The 14,436-nt window shown below is 35.0% G+C and overlaps 1 protein-coding gene and 1 pseudogene across 1 annotated transcript in view; both read right to left on the minus strand.

Annotated features, from left to right (window-relative positions):
* The window catches only part of HECW1 (HECT, C2 and WW domain containing E3 ubiquitin protein ligase 1), a 469,328-nt gene that overhangs the window by 43,806 nt on the left and 411,086 nt on the right, over window positions 1–14,436 (minus strand). The gene's annotated exons all lie outside the window — the stretch shown is intronic.
* LOC120592015 (uncharacterized) lies at window positions 9,083–9,200 on the minus strand (annotated as a pseudogene).

The raw sequence follows: 14,436 nt of genomic DNA on the forward strand, positions 1-14,436 counted from the left end.
AACAGGCTAAAGAGAGACCTTTATGCAATAAATAAATCTTTCTGGAAAAAATAGCAGAATGCACTTCTATTAATTCTCAGGCAGAGAAATAGTCCATTAAACATCATGAACAACTATGGTGACAAGGCAGCTCAGAAAGAAAGAGAAAAGTCTCCAGAAAATAAGCTTACGGACAAAGAAATATGTGACTTAAATGACAGAGAATTCAGGATGGTACTTCGGAAAAAATTCGATGAGATCCAAAACAATTCATATTAACAATTTCGGAAATTGAAAAACAACTAGAAGAGCAGAATAAATTCTTTGGCAAGGAGATTGAAACCTTCAAAAAGACCAAATAGAACTTCTGGATATGAAAAACACACCAAAAGAGATGAAAAATCAAACAGGAAACTTGAGAAATAGATTCAACTAAATTGAGAAAATGATCAGTGATATCGAAGACAGGAATCCAGAAATAAATCAGAAGGAAGAACAGAGAAAACAAAGAATGACAAATAGTGAAAGAGAAATACAAGAACTAGATGATACCATCAGGAGAGGAAACATAAGAATAATAGTCATTGTCGAAGGGGAGGAAAAGGAGCAGGGATTAGAAATCATTTTCAGACAAATAGTTCATGAGATTTCCCAAATCTGCTGTCATTCTCCACTACAAGGTCTGCATTAAAGGACATAGTGAAAGGAGTCAGCTCATCCAAAAGAAAAAAAAAAAAAAAAACCCCACATCTAGGAGTAAAGAAACTCGCAGGCAGACAAAAGCAGAGGAGTGCAACCCTTACTATGAACAGGACATTATAAGCTTAAAAAATAAGAAGAGATTTGCTATAGCAAGATAGTAATAAATGTTCAGCATACATAGAGACATACTGAGACAATGATAACTGAAAAGGGGAGAATTCAAAGATCATATTCGCAAAGTAGAATGAAGATAAGGCACATGCAAAAGAAAATTGATTACTACATATGTAGAACGATTCTCTACATATTTGCAATGGTAGCCACATGCTAAAGACTCAGACTGAAGTATATAAGACAAAACAAGAAGAAACAGAGGGAAAACCCACAGAAGCCAACCAAATTAAAAAAAAAAAAAAACACAAGGACAAGAAAGCAATGGAAACACCGAATTACCAGAAAGCAAAAGATAAAATGGCTATAAGAAGACCTCATATTTCAATAATCACCCTAAATGTAAATGGAATGAACTCACCAATACAAAGGCACAGAGCTGTAGATTGGATCAAAAAACAAAACCCAATCATACGCTGCCTCCAGGAGACACATCTCAGCTCCAAAGACAAATATAGACTCAAAGTGAAAGGGCGGAAAATGATATTTCAAGCAAATAGCATTGAGAAAAAAAGGGAAATAGTGGTACTAATATCAGATGAAATAGACTTCAAAATAAAAAAAATAAAGAAAGATCCTGAGGGACACTTCTTAATGATACAGGGAATCATGCCTCAATAAGACATAACACTTATTAATATCTGTGCTCCCAATCAGGGAGCCCTGAAATATATAAAGCAATTACTAACAGAACTAAGGGAAAAAAAAAACAAAACATTAATGTAGTCAGGGACATAAATACCCACTGTCAGATATGGACACATTATCCAAATGGAAAATGTATAAGGAAATACCATCCTTAAATGACACATTAGACCAACTGGACATAATCGACATTTACAGAGCCTTCCATCCCAAAACAGCTGCTTATGTATTCTTCTCTAGTGCACATGGAACATTCTCAAAGAACGATCACATACTGGGACACAGAGATAGCCTCAACAAATATAAGAGGGTTGAAATCATACCAACCATATTCTCTGATCATGATGCTTTGAAATGGAGATCAACTGTAAAAAGAAAGCAGATAAAACCACAAATACATGGAGATTAAGTAACATGCTACTGAAGAATGACTGAGTCAGAGAAGAAATAAGAGCGATCAAGATATAAATAGAAAGGAATGATAATGATAGTACAACATAACAAAACATTTGTGACACATCAAAAGTGGTACTAAGAGGAAAGTTCATATCATTAGAAGTCTATCTCCAAAAAAAGGACAAGCTCAAATAAACAACCTAATGCTTCACCTTAAAAAACTAGGAAAGGAAGAACAACTGAAGCCTAAAGTCAACAGAAGGAAAGAAATAATCAAAATTAGAGCAGAAATAAATGAAATTGAAAACAAAACAAAACAATAGAAAAAATAATACAATAAAGAGCTGGTGTTTTGAGAAGGTTAATAACATTGTCAAACCCCTGGCTAGACTCACTAACGAAAAAGGAGAAAGGACACAAAGAAAGAAAATCAGGGAAGAAAGAGGAGAAATTTTGACAGACACCACAGAAATAAAAAGGCTCACACAAGAATATTATGACAAATTATATAACACCAAACTTAATAACTTAGAAGAAATGGACAAGTACTTAGAAATATACAACCTTCTTAGACTGAATCAAGAAGAACTGGAATATCTAAATAGACCTATCAGCATTATGGAAATTGAAACAATCATCAAAAATCTATCAAAAAGTAAAAGTCCAGGACCAGATGGTTTCACCAGTGAATTCTACAAAACATTCAAAGAACATTTAATACCTATTCTCCTCAAACTCTTCCAAAAAATTGAAGAGGAGGCAATACTTCCTAAATCATTTTATGAGGCCAATGTTACCCTGATACCAAAATCTGGTAAAAATAACACAGACACACACAAAACTATAGACAAATATCTCTCATGAACACAGATGTAAAAGTCCTAAATAAGATACTAGCAAAACAAATACAGCAACATATTCAAAAGATTATACACCACGATCAAGTGGGCTTCATCCCAGGGGCACAGGGATGGCTCAACGTACGCAATGGATTAATATGATACACCACATAAACAAATTAAAAAATAAGAATCATATGATCATATCAATAGATATGGAAAAAGCCTTTGACAAGGTACAGCATTCATTTGTGATCAAAACACTTAACAAAATCGGTATAGAAGGAAAGTAACTTAACATAATAAATAAAAGCCATATATAACAAATCCTCAGTCAACATTACCCTTAATGGTGTAAAACTAAAAAGATTCCCTCTAAGATCAGGAACAAGACAAGGCTGTCCACTATGGCCGTTGTTTTTCAATATAACATGGAGGTTCTAGTGAGTGCAATCAGCCAAAAGAAAGATGTAAAAGGCATCCTAATAAGAAATGAAGAAGTCAAACTGTCACTATTTGCAGATGACATGATTCTCTATATAGAAAACTCTAAGGACTCCACAAGAACATTACTAGAAACAATAAGCAAATACAGTAAAGTTTCTGGATACAATATGAATGTTCAGAAATCTATAACATTTCTATACCCTAATAATAAAGTGTCAGAAAAAGAAGTGGAAAAAATAATCCTTTTGCAATTGCAACAAAAAGAATAAAATGCCTAGGAATAAATCTAACAAAACATGTGAAGGATCTATATAATGAAAACTATAAGATCCTATTAAAAGAAATCTAAGAGGAACAAGGAAATGGAAAGATGTTCCATGTTCTTTGATTGGAAGAATCAACATAGTTAAATGACCTTTTCCCTTAAAGCATTATACAGATTTAATGCAATCCCCATCAAAATCCCATCAGCATTTTTTAAAGAAATAGACCAAACATCATCAAATTTGTATGGAAGCATAAAGACCCCAAATCACCAATGTCATCCTGAAAAAAAATAACAAGACTGGAGGCATCACTCTGTCCAACTTCAAATTATTCTACTAAGCGACAATAATCAAAACAGCATGGTATTGGCAGCAAAACAGACACATGGACCAGTGGAACAGAATCGAGAGTCCAGAAGTAAACCCATATTTATATGGGCATATAAGTTTTAACAAAAAAGCCATAACCATACATTGGAGAAAGGAAAGCCTTTTCAATAAATGGTGCTGGGAAAACTGGAAAGCCGCCTGCAAAAGAATGTAACCAGACTCTTGTCTATTACCACACACCAAAATTAACTCAAAATGGTTAAGGACTTGAACATAAGACCTAAAACAATAAATTGCATAGAAGAAAACTTAGGGACTAAATTCTTGGAACTTGGACTTAAAGCATATTTATGAATCTGTACTCAAAGGCAAGGGATGTAAAGGCAAAAATAAATGAGTGAGACTACAACAAACTGAAAAGCTTTTGCACAGCAAAATAAACTGTTAACAAGGTAGGAGACAACCATCTGAATGGAAAAATATATTTGCAAGCAACGCTTTCGATTAGGGCCTAATATCCAAAATATACAAAAAACTCATACAACTTGATAACAACAAAAAAACAAATGATCCAATCAAAAATTAGGCAGAGGACCTGAACAGACACTTCTCCCAAGAATACATGCAAATGCTCAACAAACATATGAAAAGATGCTCATCATCAGTAGTTATTAGAGAATGAAAATCAAAACCACAATGAAATACCATTGCACATCTGTTAGAATAGCTGTTATCAACAGCACAAGTAATAAGTGTTGGAGAGGATGCAGAGAAAAAGGAATCCTCATACACTGCTGATGGGACTGCAAATTGGAATAGCCACTATGGAAAACAGTATGGAGGTTCCTCAAAAAACTAAGAAGTGATCTACCATATGATCTAGCACCCTCTACTGGTATTTGCCCTAAAGACTTGAAAGCTCATATCTGAAAAGGTATCTGCACACCAATTCATAGCAGCGTTATTCTCAGTGGCTAGGACATGGAAACAACCAAAGTGTTCTACGATAGATGATTGGCTAAAGAAACTGTGGTACATATACACACTGGAATATTACTTAGCTGTAAGAAGAGACGAAATACTATTATTTGTGACAACATGGATGGACCTCGAGATAATCATGCTAAGCGAAGTAAGCCAGACAGAAAAAGTTGAAAACCACATGATATCACTTATATGTGGAATATACACCTAAAAGCAACAAATGAACAGGACAAACAAACAGAGACTCATGGACATGGTCAAAAGGTTAGTAGTTACCAGAGGGTAGGGGCAGCAGGGATGAGGGAGGTAGATGGGATAAAAGGGATCAAGTATGTGGTGACAAAAAGAACTCTAACTATGGAAGGGCAACGCACAGTGTAAATATGTATATGCCTTACTTTTAAAGTGTACAGCTGAAATTTATTGGATTTTGGTTAACCAATGTCACTAAAGAAAAATAGTAAATTAAAAAAATAAAATAAGTATAAATTTTAGGGGATTTAAAATTGAGCAACTATCACCACTCTTCACCTCCAGAACCTTTTCATCATCTTTACTGAAATTCTATACCCATTAAACAACAATTCTCATTATTCCTTTTGTTTAACCCCTGGTATCAGCTAGTCTACTTTCCGTTTTTATGAAATTAACTATCTTTGGTACCTCATATAAGTGGAATCATACAATATTTGTCATTTTTTATCTGGTTTGTTTTACATAGTATAATATTTTAAAACTTTATCCATGTTGTAGCATGTATCATAATTTTGTTAGATTTCAAGGCTGAATAATATTCCATTTCATGTATAGTTTATATCTTGTTTATTCATTCATCCATTAATGGATATTTGAATTGTTTCTACATTTTGGCTATTATGAATAAAGCTGCTGTGAACACTGGTATACAAATATCTGTTCAAGTCCCTGCTTTCAATTCTTTGGGATATAAACCTAGAATTGTAATTGCTGGATCATATGGTAATTCTGTTTATTTCTTTTAGGCACTATGATAATGTTTTCCACAGCAATTTTACCTTTTTAGATTTTCCCAAGCAATGCACAATGGTTCCATTTTCTCTACACACTTGCCAATCATTGTTATTTTATTTTTTAATTGCCATTCTAATGAGTATACATGGATGCTTTTGAAAGTTGTAATTTCCCAGAGTGTCACTTCTGCTTCCTCACTTGTTTTAGATGTTCCACTGTACATCTCCACCCACAATGAATTGCCCAGGCATTTATGGGTCTATAGACCCCCTGCAGCTTTCCTGAACAGTGGCACATCTTTTCTGCCTGATAACCAAGAAGGTAAGACAGATACTAGTCCTTTGGCAGCCTCTGAAACAGATTAGAATTTGCAAATTAACTCTGCTGTCTCTGGTTTGAGAGATCAAGAATTGGGAGACTGCCCCCTCTAGACCATTCCAAACCACAAGGAAGGTTGTGAGGCAAGGGTCAATAAATATGTCCTAAAACTTCCCACTGATTTGAACGTGGCTTTTTCTTGATTGGAACTTTGCTTGTTTGCTGTAAAACTTAAACTGTTCCCCATTGTCTTTCTCCCCGACTCTGATTTTTTCAATTACAGTTGACATTCAATATTATTTTATATTAGTTTCAGGTGAACAGCATAGTGGTTAGAAATTTGTATAATTTATGATGTGAACCCCCTGACTAGTCTAGTAACCCACCTGGCACTATATATAGCTATGACCATATTATTGACAATATTCCCTATGCTTTACTTTAAAATCCCAAGACTATTTCCTAGTTTCTTAACCTTTTACACTCCAACCCCCAAACCCCCTCCCATCTGGCAACCATCTCTGCATCTATGAGTCTGTTTCTGTTTTGTTTGTTAGTTTGTTTTTTCTTTAGATTCCATATATAAGAGAGATCATATGGTATTTGTCTTTTTCTGTCTGACTTATTTCACTTAACATACCTTCCAGGTCTATCCATGTTCTCATAAATAACAAGATTTCATTTATTTTTATGGCTGAGTAATATTTCATTGTTTATATGTACCACTATTTCTTTATCCAGTTATTTATTGATGGGAACTTAGGTTGCTTTCATATCTTGGCTATTGTAAATAATGTTGCAATTAACATAGGGGAACATATATCTTTTTCAATTAGTGTTTTGGTTTTCTTCAAATAAACCAAGAGCTGGAATTGCTGAGTTAAATGGTAGTATTATTTTTAATTTTTTGAGAAACCTCCATATTGTTTTCCATAAAGGCTACACCAATTTGCAATCCAACCAACAGTGTATGAGAGTTCCCTTTTCTCTACATCCATGTCGTCACTTGTTCTTTGTTAATTTCTTGATGATAGCCATTCTGACAGGTGTGAGGTGATAACTCATTGTGGTTTTAATTTGCATTTCTCTGATGATTAGTGATCTTGAACATCTTTTCACATGTCTATGTCTATTGGTCTTCTGTTTGTTCTCTTTGGAGAAATGTCTGTTCAGGTCCTCTGTCCATTTTTTAATTGAATTGTTATGATTATTATTTTTTGTGGTGTTAAGTTGCATGAATTCTTTATAAATTTTGAATTTTAACCCCTTATCAGAAATATCATTGGCAAATATCTTCTCCCATTCAGTACGTTTTCTTTTCTTTTTGTTGATGGTTTCCTTTGTTGTGCAAAACTTTTTAGTTTGAAATAGTCCCATTTATTTATTTTTGTTTGTTTGTTTTCCTGGCCCGAGGTGACATATTAGAAAAAATATTGTAAGAGAAATGTCAGAGAGTCTACTGCCTGTTCATTTCTAGGAGTTTTATGGTTTTGGGTCTTACATTTAAGTCTTTAATTCATTTTGAGTTTATCCTTGTATGGTATAAGAAGGTGGTTTAGTTTCATTTTCTGCATTTTTCTGTCCAGTTTCCCCAGCACCATTTACTGAACAAACTTTCTTTATCCCATTGTATATGCTTTCCTCCCTTGTCATAAATTAAATGACCACATAGGTGTTTATTTCTGAGCTCTCTATTCTGTTTCATTGATCTATGCATCTGTTTTTATGCCAGTATCATGCTGTTTTGGTTACTATAGCCTTTTAGTATAGTTTGATATCAGGTATTGTGATATCTTCAACTTTGCTCTTCTTTCTCAAAATTGCTGTAGGTATATGGGATCATTGTGGCTCCATATAAATTTTAAGATTATTTGTTCTGGTTAAGTAAAAAATACCATCGTTATTTGATAGAGATTGCATTGAATCTGTAGATTGCTTTGGGGAATATGAACAATTTAACAATGTTAATTTTTCTTATCCATGAGCACCATACATGTTTCCATTTATTTGTATCTTCTTCATGTCTTATAATTTTCCAAGTACAAGTCTTTTACCTCTTTGTTAAATTTATTCCTAGGTATTTTATTTTATTTTTTATTTTTGATGCAATTGTAAATAGAATTGTTTTCTTATTTCTCTTTCTGAAAATTTGTTATTGGTGTATAATGATGAAACTGATTTCTGAATATTAATTTTGCATCCTACTACTTTACTGAATTCATTTATCAGTCCTAACAGTGTTTTTGTGGAATCTTTAGGGTTCTCCATATATAGTATTGTCATCTGTAAATAATGACAATTTGACTTCTTCCTTTTCAAAATAGATGCTTTTTGTTTCTTTTTCTTGTCTGATTGCTGTGACTAGGATTTCCAATAATATGCTCAGTGGAAGTGGTAAAAGTGGACATCCTTGTCTTGTCCCTGATCTTAAGAAAAATGTTTTTAGTTTTTCACAGTTGAATATAATGCTAGTGGTAGTTTTGTCATACATGGCCTTTATTATTATGTTGAGGTATGTTTCCTCTATTCTCACTTTTCTGAGAGATTTTTTTTTTTTTAATCATAGATGGATGCCGGATTTTATCAAATGTTTTTTCTGTATTTATTGATATGATCATATAATTTTTATTCTACATTTGTTTATATGGTGTATCATATTAATTTATTTGTGGATATTGAACAACCTTAAATCTCAGGAATAAATTCCCCTTGATCAGGGTTATGATCTTTTTAATATATTGGTGAAATCAGTTTGCTAATATTTCGTTGATAGTTTTGCATCTATGTTCATCAGAGATATTGGTTTATAATTTTCCTTTTTGTTATGTCTTTGTCTGGGTAATGGTGGCCTCATAAAATGAGGTTGGGAGCCTTTGGATGGGCTATTTTTTATTTATTTATTTGTTTGTTTGTTTGTTCGTTTTAGGTGAGGCAACCCTCGGTTGACCTCACAGGTTGCAAAGACCTTGTCAGCTTACAATTCTTTATTTTTATTTTATTTTTTAAAATTTTTTACTCCTACAGCACCTAGTCTTTCTAGGTGGTCTCCTATCAAGTACTAACCAGGCCCAACCCTGCTTAGCTTCCAAGATCAGATGAGATCGTGCTTGTTCAGGGTGGCATGGCCGTAGTGGATGGACTATTTTAAATTGAGTGTTCAGAAATGGCTCTTAGAGATGTTTGAGCTGAAATGTGTTTTTTTAATTCAAGCATAATAATTTGAAAATATATGAATTTTGCACCATTCATACTTTGTATGAGACATATAAATAAGTTTGAAGCTTTTTACATATGTAATTTTGTTGTTTATGCCTCCATTCAAAATACATAAGAATTTTTTACCTGGTATTTTCTTATATGTTATTTTATAGAGAGTGAGAAATTTCATATACTTAACCATCTACAATCTATCACCAAGTTTTGCTCATTTGTTCAGTCTTCTTCTGAAATAACTTTCTATTCCTACCGTTTCTGACCTAGTTTGATTATTTTTTTTTCCAAAGGACCATTTCACCAGCCTCTTCTATGACACCCATTGCACACTCCAATACCTCTACTTGTAAACAGATTTGACTTTCTAAAATACAGATCTGATCAAGGCATTCCTCTACTGTAAAAATATTACATTGCCATCTTTATGATAAAATCCAGCCTCCCTGAAATGTCATCAAATGCCCTTTCCTATCTGAAATAAGGATGCCTTTATTCTTTTCTTTCTGCATTTTGGAGCCACATCAAACTGACATCTGCTTATTCATCCTCCATTTCCTCATTTCATCTCTCCATTACTGCCACCAAATTATTTGCACTCATTTTTTAAACATATTTTCTATTATAATATTATATTCATCTCAGATGTATAACATAGTGATTGGACATTTACACAACTTACGAAATGATCACCCTGATACATCTAGTACCCATCCGACACCATGCATAATTATTACTACAATATTTACTATGTTCCCTATGCTATACTTTATAACCCCATGACTATTTTGTAACTACCAATTTGTACTTCTTAATCTCCTCCACTTTTTCATCCATTCCTTAACCCCCTTCTCACCTGGCAGCCATAAAAATGTTCTCTGTATCTATGAGTTTGTTTCTGTTTTGTTTGTTCATTTATTTTGTTTTGTTTTGTTTTTTAGATCCCACTTAGTCAAATACCCTTTAAAATGTCCATCCGTGTTGTTGCAATTGGCAAAATTTCATTCTTTTCTATGGCTGACTAATATTCCATTGTATATATGTATCATTTCTTCTTTATCTATTCATCTATTGATGGACACTTAGGTTGTTTCCACTTGGCTATTGTAAATAATGCTGCAATGAACATACGGATGCATATATTTTTTCAAATTAGTCTTTTAGGTTTCTTTGTGGAAATACACAAAAGTGGAAATATTGGGTCCTTGTATCTTGTTATAGACTTTGTTTTAAAGTCTATATTGTCTGGTATGAGTATTGCTACCCTAGCTTTTTTTTTTTTGGTTCGTTTCCCTTTTCATGAAATATCTTTCTATTCCTTTATTTTCAGTCTGAGTGTGTCTTTGGATCTAAAATGGGTTTCCTGTAGGCAACATATATAAAGGCCTTGTTTTCTTATTCATTTAGCCACCTTATGTCTTTCAATTGGAACATTTAATCCATTTACATTGAAAGTAATTATTAATAGATCTGTAGTTACTGCCATTTTATCATTCATAATTTTTATCTTTTTTTTCCTTTTTCTTCTTAAAGAAGTTCCTCTAACATTTCTTGTAATACTGGTTTGGTGGCAATAAACTCCTTTAGTTTCTTCTTGTCTGGGAAGCTCTTATCTGTCCTTTCATTCTAAATGATAGCTTTGCTGTTTAGAATAACCTTGGTTGTAGGTCTTTGGTTTTCATTACTTTAAGTATTTCTGGCCAATCCCTTCTTTCCTGAAAGTTTCTGTTGAGAAATCAGCTGACAGTCTTATGTGAGCTCCCCTGTAAGTAACTCATTGCTTTTCTCTTGCTGCTTTTAAGATTCTCTTTGTCTTTAACATTTGGCATTTTAATTATGATATTTCTTGGTGTGGGCTTCTTTGGGTTCATTTTGTTTGAGACTGTCTGAGCTTCTTGGGCTCGTATATTTATTCTTTCACCAAATTAGAAAAGTTTTCAGTTATTATTTCTTGAAATCAGTTTTCAATTTCTTGCTCTCTCTCTTCTCCTTCCTGTATCTCTATGATGTAAATATTGGTATGCTTGATGTCCCAGAGGCCCCTGAAACTATTCTTACTTTTTGGGATTTTTTTTTCTTGTTGCTATTGTGGTTGGGTTTTTTCTGCTACCTTATCTTCTAAATCACTGATTTGATCCTCTGTGTCATCTAATCTACTGTTGATTCCCTGTAATGTACTCTTCATTTCAATATTGTAGTTTTCATTTCTGACTGGTTCTTTTTCATGTTTTTTTTTATTTTTATTTTTATTTTTATGTTTCCTATGTGCTTGCTGAAGTTTTCTCTGAGATCATTGAGCATCCTTACAACCAGTTTTTTGAACTCTGAATCTGGTACATTTCTTGTCTCCATTTTTTTTTTTTTCTGGAGTTTTGTTTTGTTCTGTCATTTGGAACATATCTCTTTGTCTCCCCATTTTGGCTGCCTCCCTGTGTTTGTTTCTAAGTATTAGGTAGAGTTGCTATATCTCTTGGTCTTGGTAGTAGGTGTCTCTGGGGCCCATTGGCACAGTCTCCATGGTCACCTCAGCTAGGTGCTCCAGGTGTGTCCCTTATGTGAATTGTGTGCATCTTCCTGTTGTAGTTGAGATTTGATTGCTGTTGGCACATTAATGAGACAGAATGACCCTCAGGATGATTTGTTATGAGGACTGGCTGTGACTATAGTGGATAAGTTGTTGTGCAGGGGCAGACCCTATGAAGTAGGATTTGTTTTAGCAGGGCTCTAGTGCCTGTCAAGTCTGCACTTTGGGTATGTCATTTGTGGAAGTGGTTGGTGGTACTCAGGTGTGGTCTGAAGCTGGATACCAGTGTGTAGTTTCTGAGGCTTCTTGAGAAGGGCTCCTGTCTAAGCCAAGGTCAGCCACTTCCTGTGCCCTGCCTGGGGTTACCTGGTATGAGCTACAAATTGATCTGCAGATTTTTGTCACTGGTGCTGGATTTGGGGGTACCCGGGAGAAGCTAAGCTGTGAACTGAGGCTGGCTGCTGTTAGTGCTGGGCCTTGGACTGCTGAGCAAGATGTATAGGGCATATTGAGGCCAGATACTGTTTGTTTGGTTTGTGAACCTTTGAGAGATTTTAGGTAAGTCCACAGCATGAGCCAAGACAAGCTGTTTGGGACAGTGACTGGAAGTGGCTTAGGTGGGCTCCCAAATTGGGAGATATGAGGTCTCAGGGAATCGCCAGGGCAGGGTGACCAGTGTTAGCCAGGTTAATGGAGACACAGATATGATGCCCCCCTGTGTGTGCAGGTTGCATAGGGGGAGGGCTCAACAAAGGAGCAATGGTTTCTGGCATCACCTCTGTCTAGGAGAAAGCTGCCCCTCCAGCCCTGGCCCTGAAGCCAGATAATTTTGTTCCTTTCTTTATGTTTCTGGCACCTTCTGCCCCAGCTCTGGAGCCTGGGGGAATGAGTCCATGTGTGGGCCCTCTAAGAGGAACACTTGCAGCTCCAGTGGCCCTCCATCTCTCTCAGCTACAATCTCTGCTGATTTTCACAGCCAGAAGTTATGGGAACTTTTCTCCCTGGCACTAGAACCCTGGACTGGGGAGCCTGGTATTGGGCTGAGAACACTTACTCCTAGTGGGGAACCTCCACAGCTGACATATCCCTCCTGATTTTTAAATATAACACGTGGATGTGGGACCAGTCCAATTGGTGTCTGTGCCTCTACTACCTGTCTTCATGTGGCTTCTTTAGCTTATCCTTAGTTATAGAACTTCTGTTCAGCTAGACTTCAGGTGAGTCTCAATGATGATTGCTCTGAGGTTTAATTGCAATTTTAGTTGTAGGATGAGGCTAGCACAGTGTTTAGCTACTCTGGCATCTTGACCAAACTGGATTATTCTCTTTATTCATTTGTAAAGCTCTTTGTATCTAATACTAATCACCATATAATATGATTAGTGCTATAATAGAGGTATGCATAACATTTATCACATTGTATTGTAAATTGCCCAGTGAAATATCTGACATTGCCTTAACATGGAGGCTAAAGCCTAATGCAGGAGCCATGTTGCCTGGATTCAGTCCCAGCTTGGTCTATAACTATCACTGTGACTTTGGATATGTCTGTACCTTATCTTCTTTGTCTTTAAAACTAAAATAAATCAGTATCTGTGTTATAGCATTGTTAGACAAAAGTGTCTAAAATGGTGCCTGGCATGTTTTAGTAAGTTTTCAATGGATGCTTTCTTATTTAGTTTTGTATTAACTTCTGCATCTCTAGGGACATAAAATAAGCATACATTAGAGATTAAAAGAATAAAAAATTTAGCATATGAGCATCTTATTAATATGCAAATGACATAATCATAATAAAAAAAAGAAGATATGGAATTTGGAATACTACTTCCAGATTTCTATGGCCAAAGACACATACAATAGACACATAGAGTTTAACAAATGGTAATGTTTCTAGTGGATGGATTGAAAGTCCTGAATTGTATAGATTCTTCTGTAGTTTAAATTTTTGCCTCCCACCCCTCATGGGTTTCCTGCCATTCTCTGTTTTGCTCTGTGACCTGAGGGACATGTTGCTATGTTCTGCAATATCTGCAAATTCCTTGACCTGTGGTTTCTGATTGGTTTGGCCAATGGAACTAGAGAGTGGAAGAAGAATGCCGAGGTGCTATTTTCCAACCTCTCTCTATCCAAGTCAGGTCTGGCAAGGCTGCATCCATCTGTGACCACAGCTTTGATGGGAGGCCCAATAGGGCTCCAGCTCTACCTCCTCTCTCTTACTTGGCATGATTTTATCAGTTCCAATTTTGACAGGGTCTTTATCAATTTGTAAAGTCAGTGGTACAAGTAGATAATGAAACTGCAATTATAGAAAGTCTTTTTGGGTTGAAGGCAAAAAAATTTTTTTTCCAGTTTACTTAATGTGTATATAGAATCTTCACTATATTTATTCATGTTGCTATCTTTCAACATTTGACTAGAAATTAAGGGAAGTAGGTAGAATCATTATGCCTCTGTATGCAGTTTTGATTTGGCTGGTTCTATTCTAGTGTATATAAAGCTCACACAAGCAAGCAGGAAACCAGAGAATCTTAAATAGTATAGTCAACTAGGAGCTTTCAGGAGAAGGACATGGTATGTTATAGGTCCCTCCACCTATTTCTTTGGGTAATGCCTGACTGATAATCAGCTGATG

The sequence above is a fragment of the Pteropus medius genome, unplaced genomic scaffold, assembly GCF_902729225.1.
Source record: "Pteropus medius unplaced genomic scaffold, Ma_sr-lr_union100, whole genome shotgun sequence".
Lineage (NCBI taxonomy): Eukaryota > Metazoa > Chordata > Mammalia > Chiroptera > Pteropodidae > Pteropus > Pteropus medius.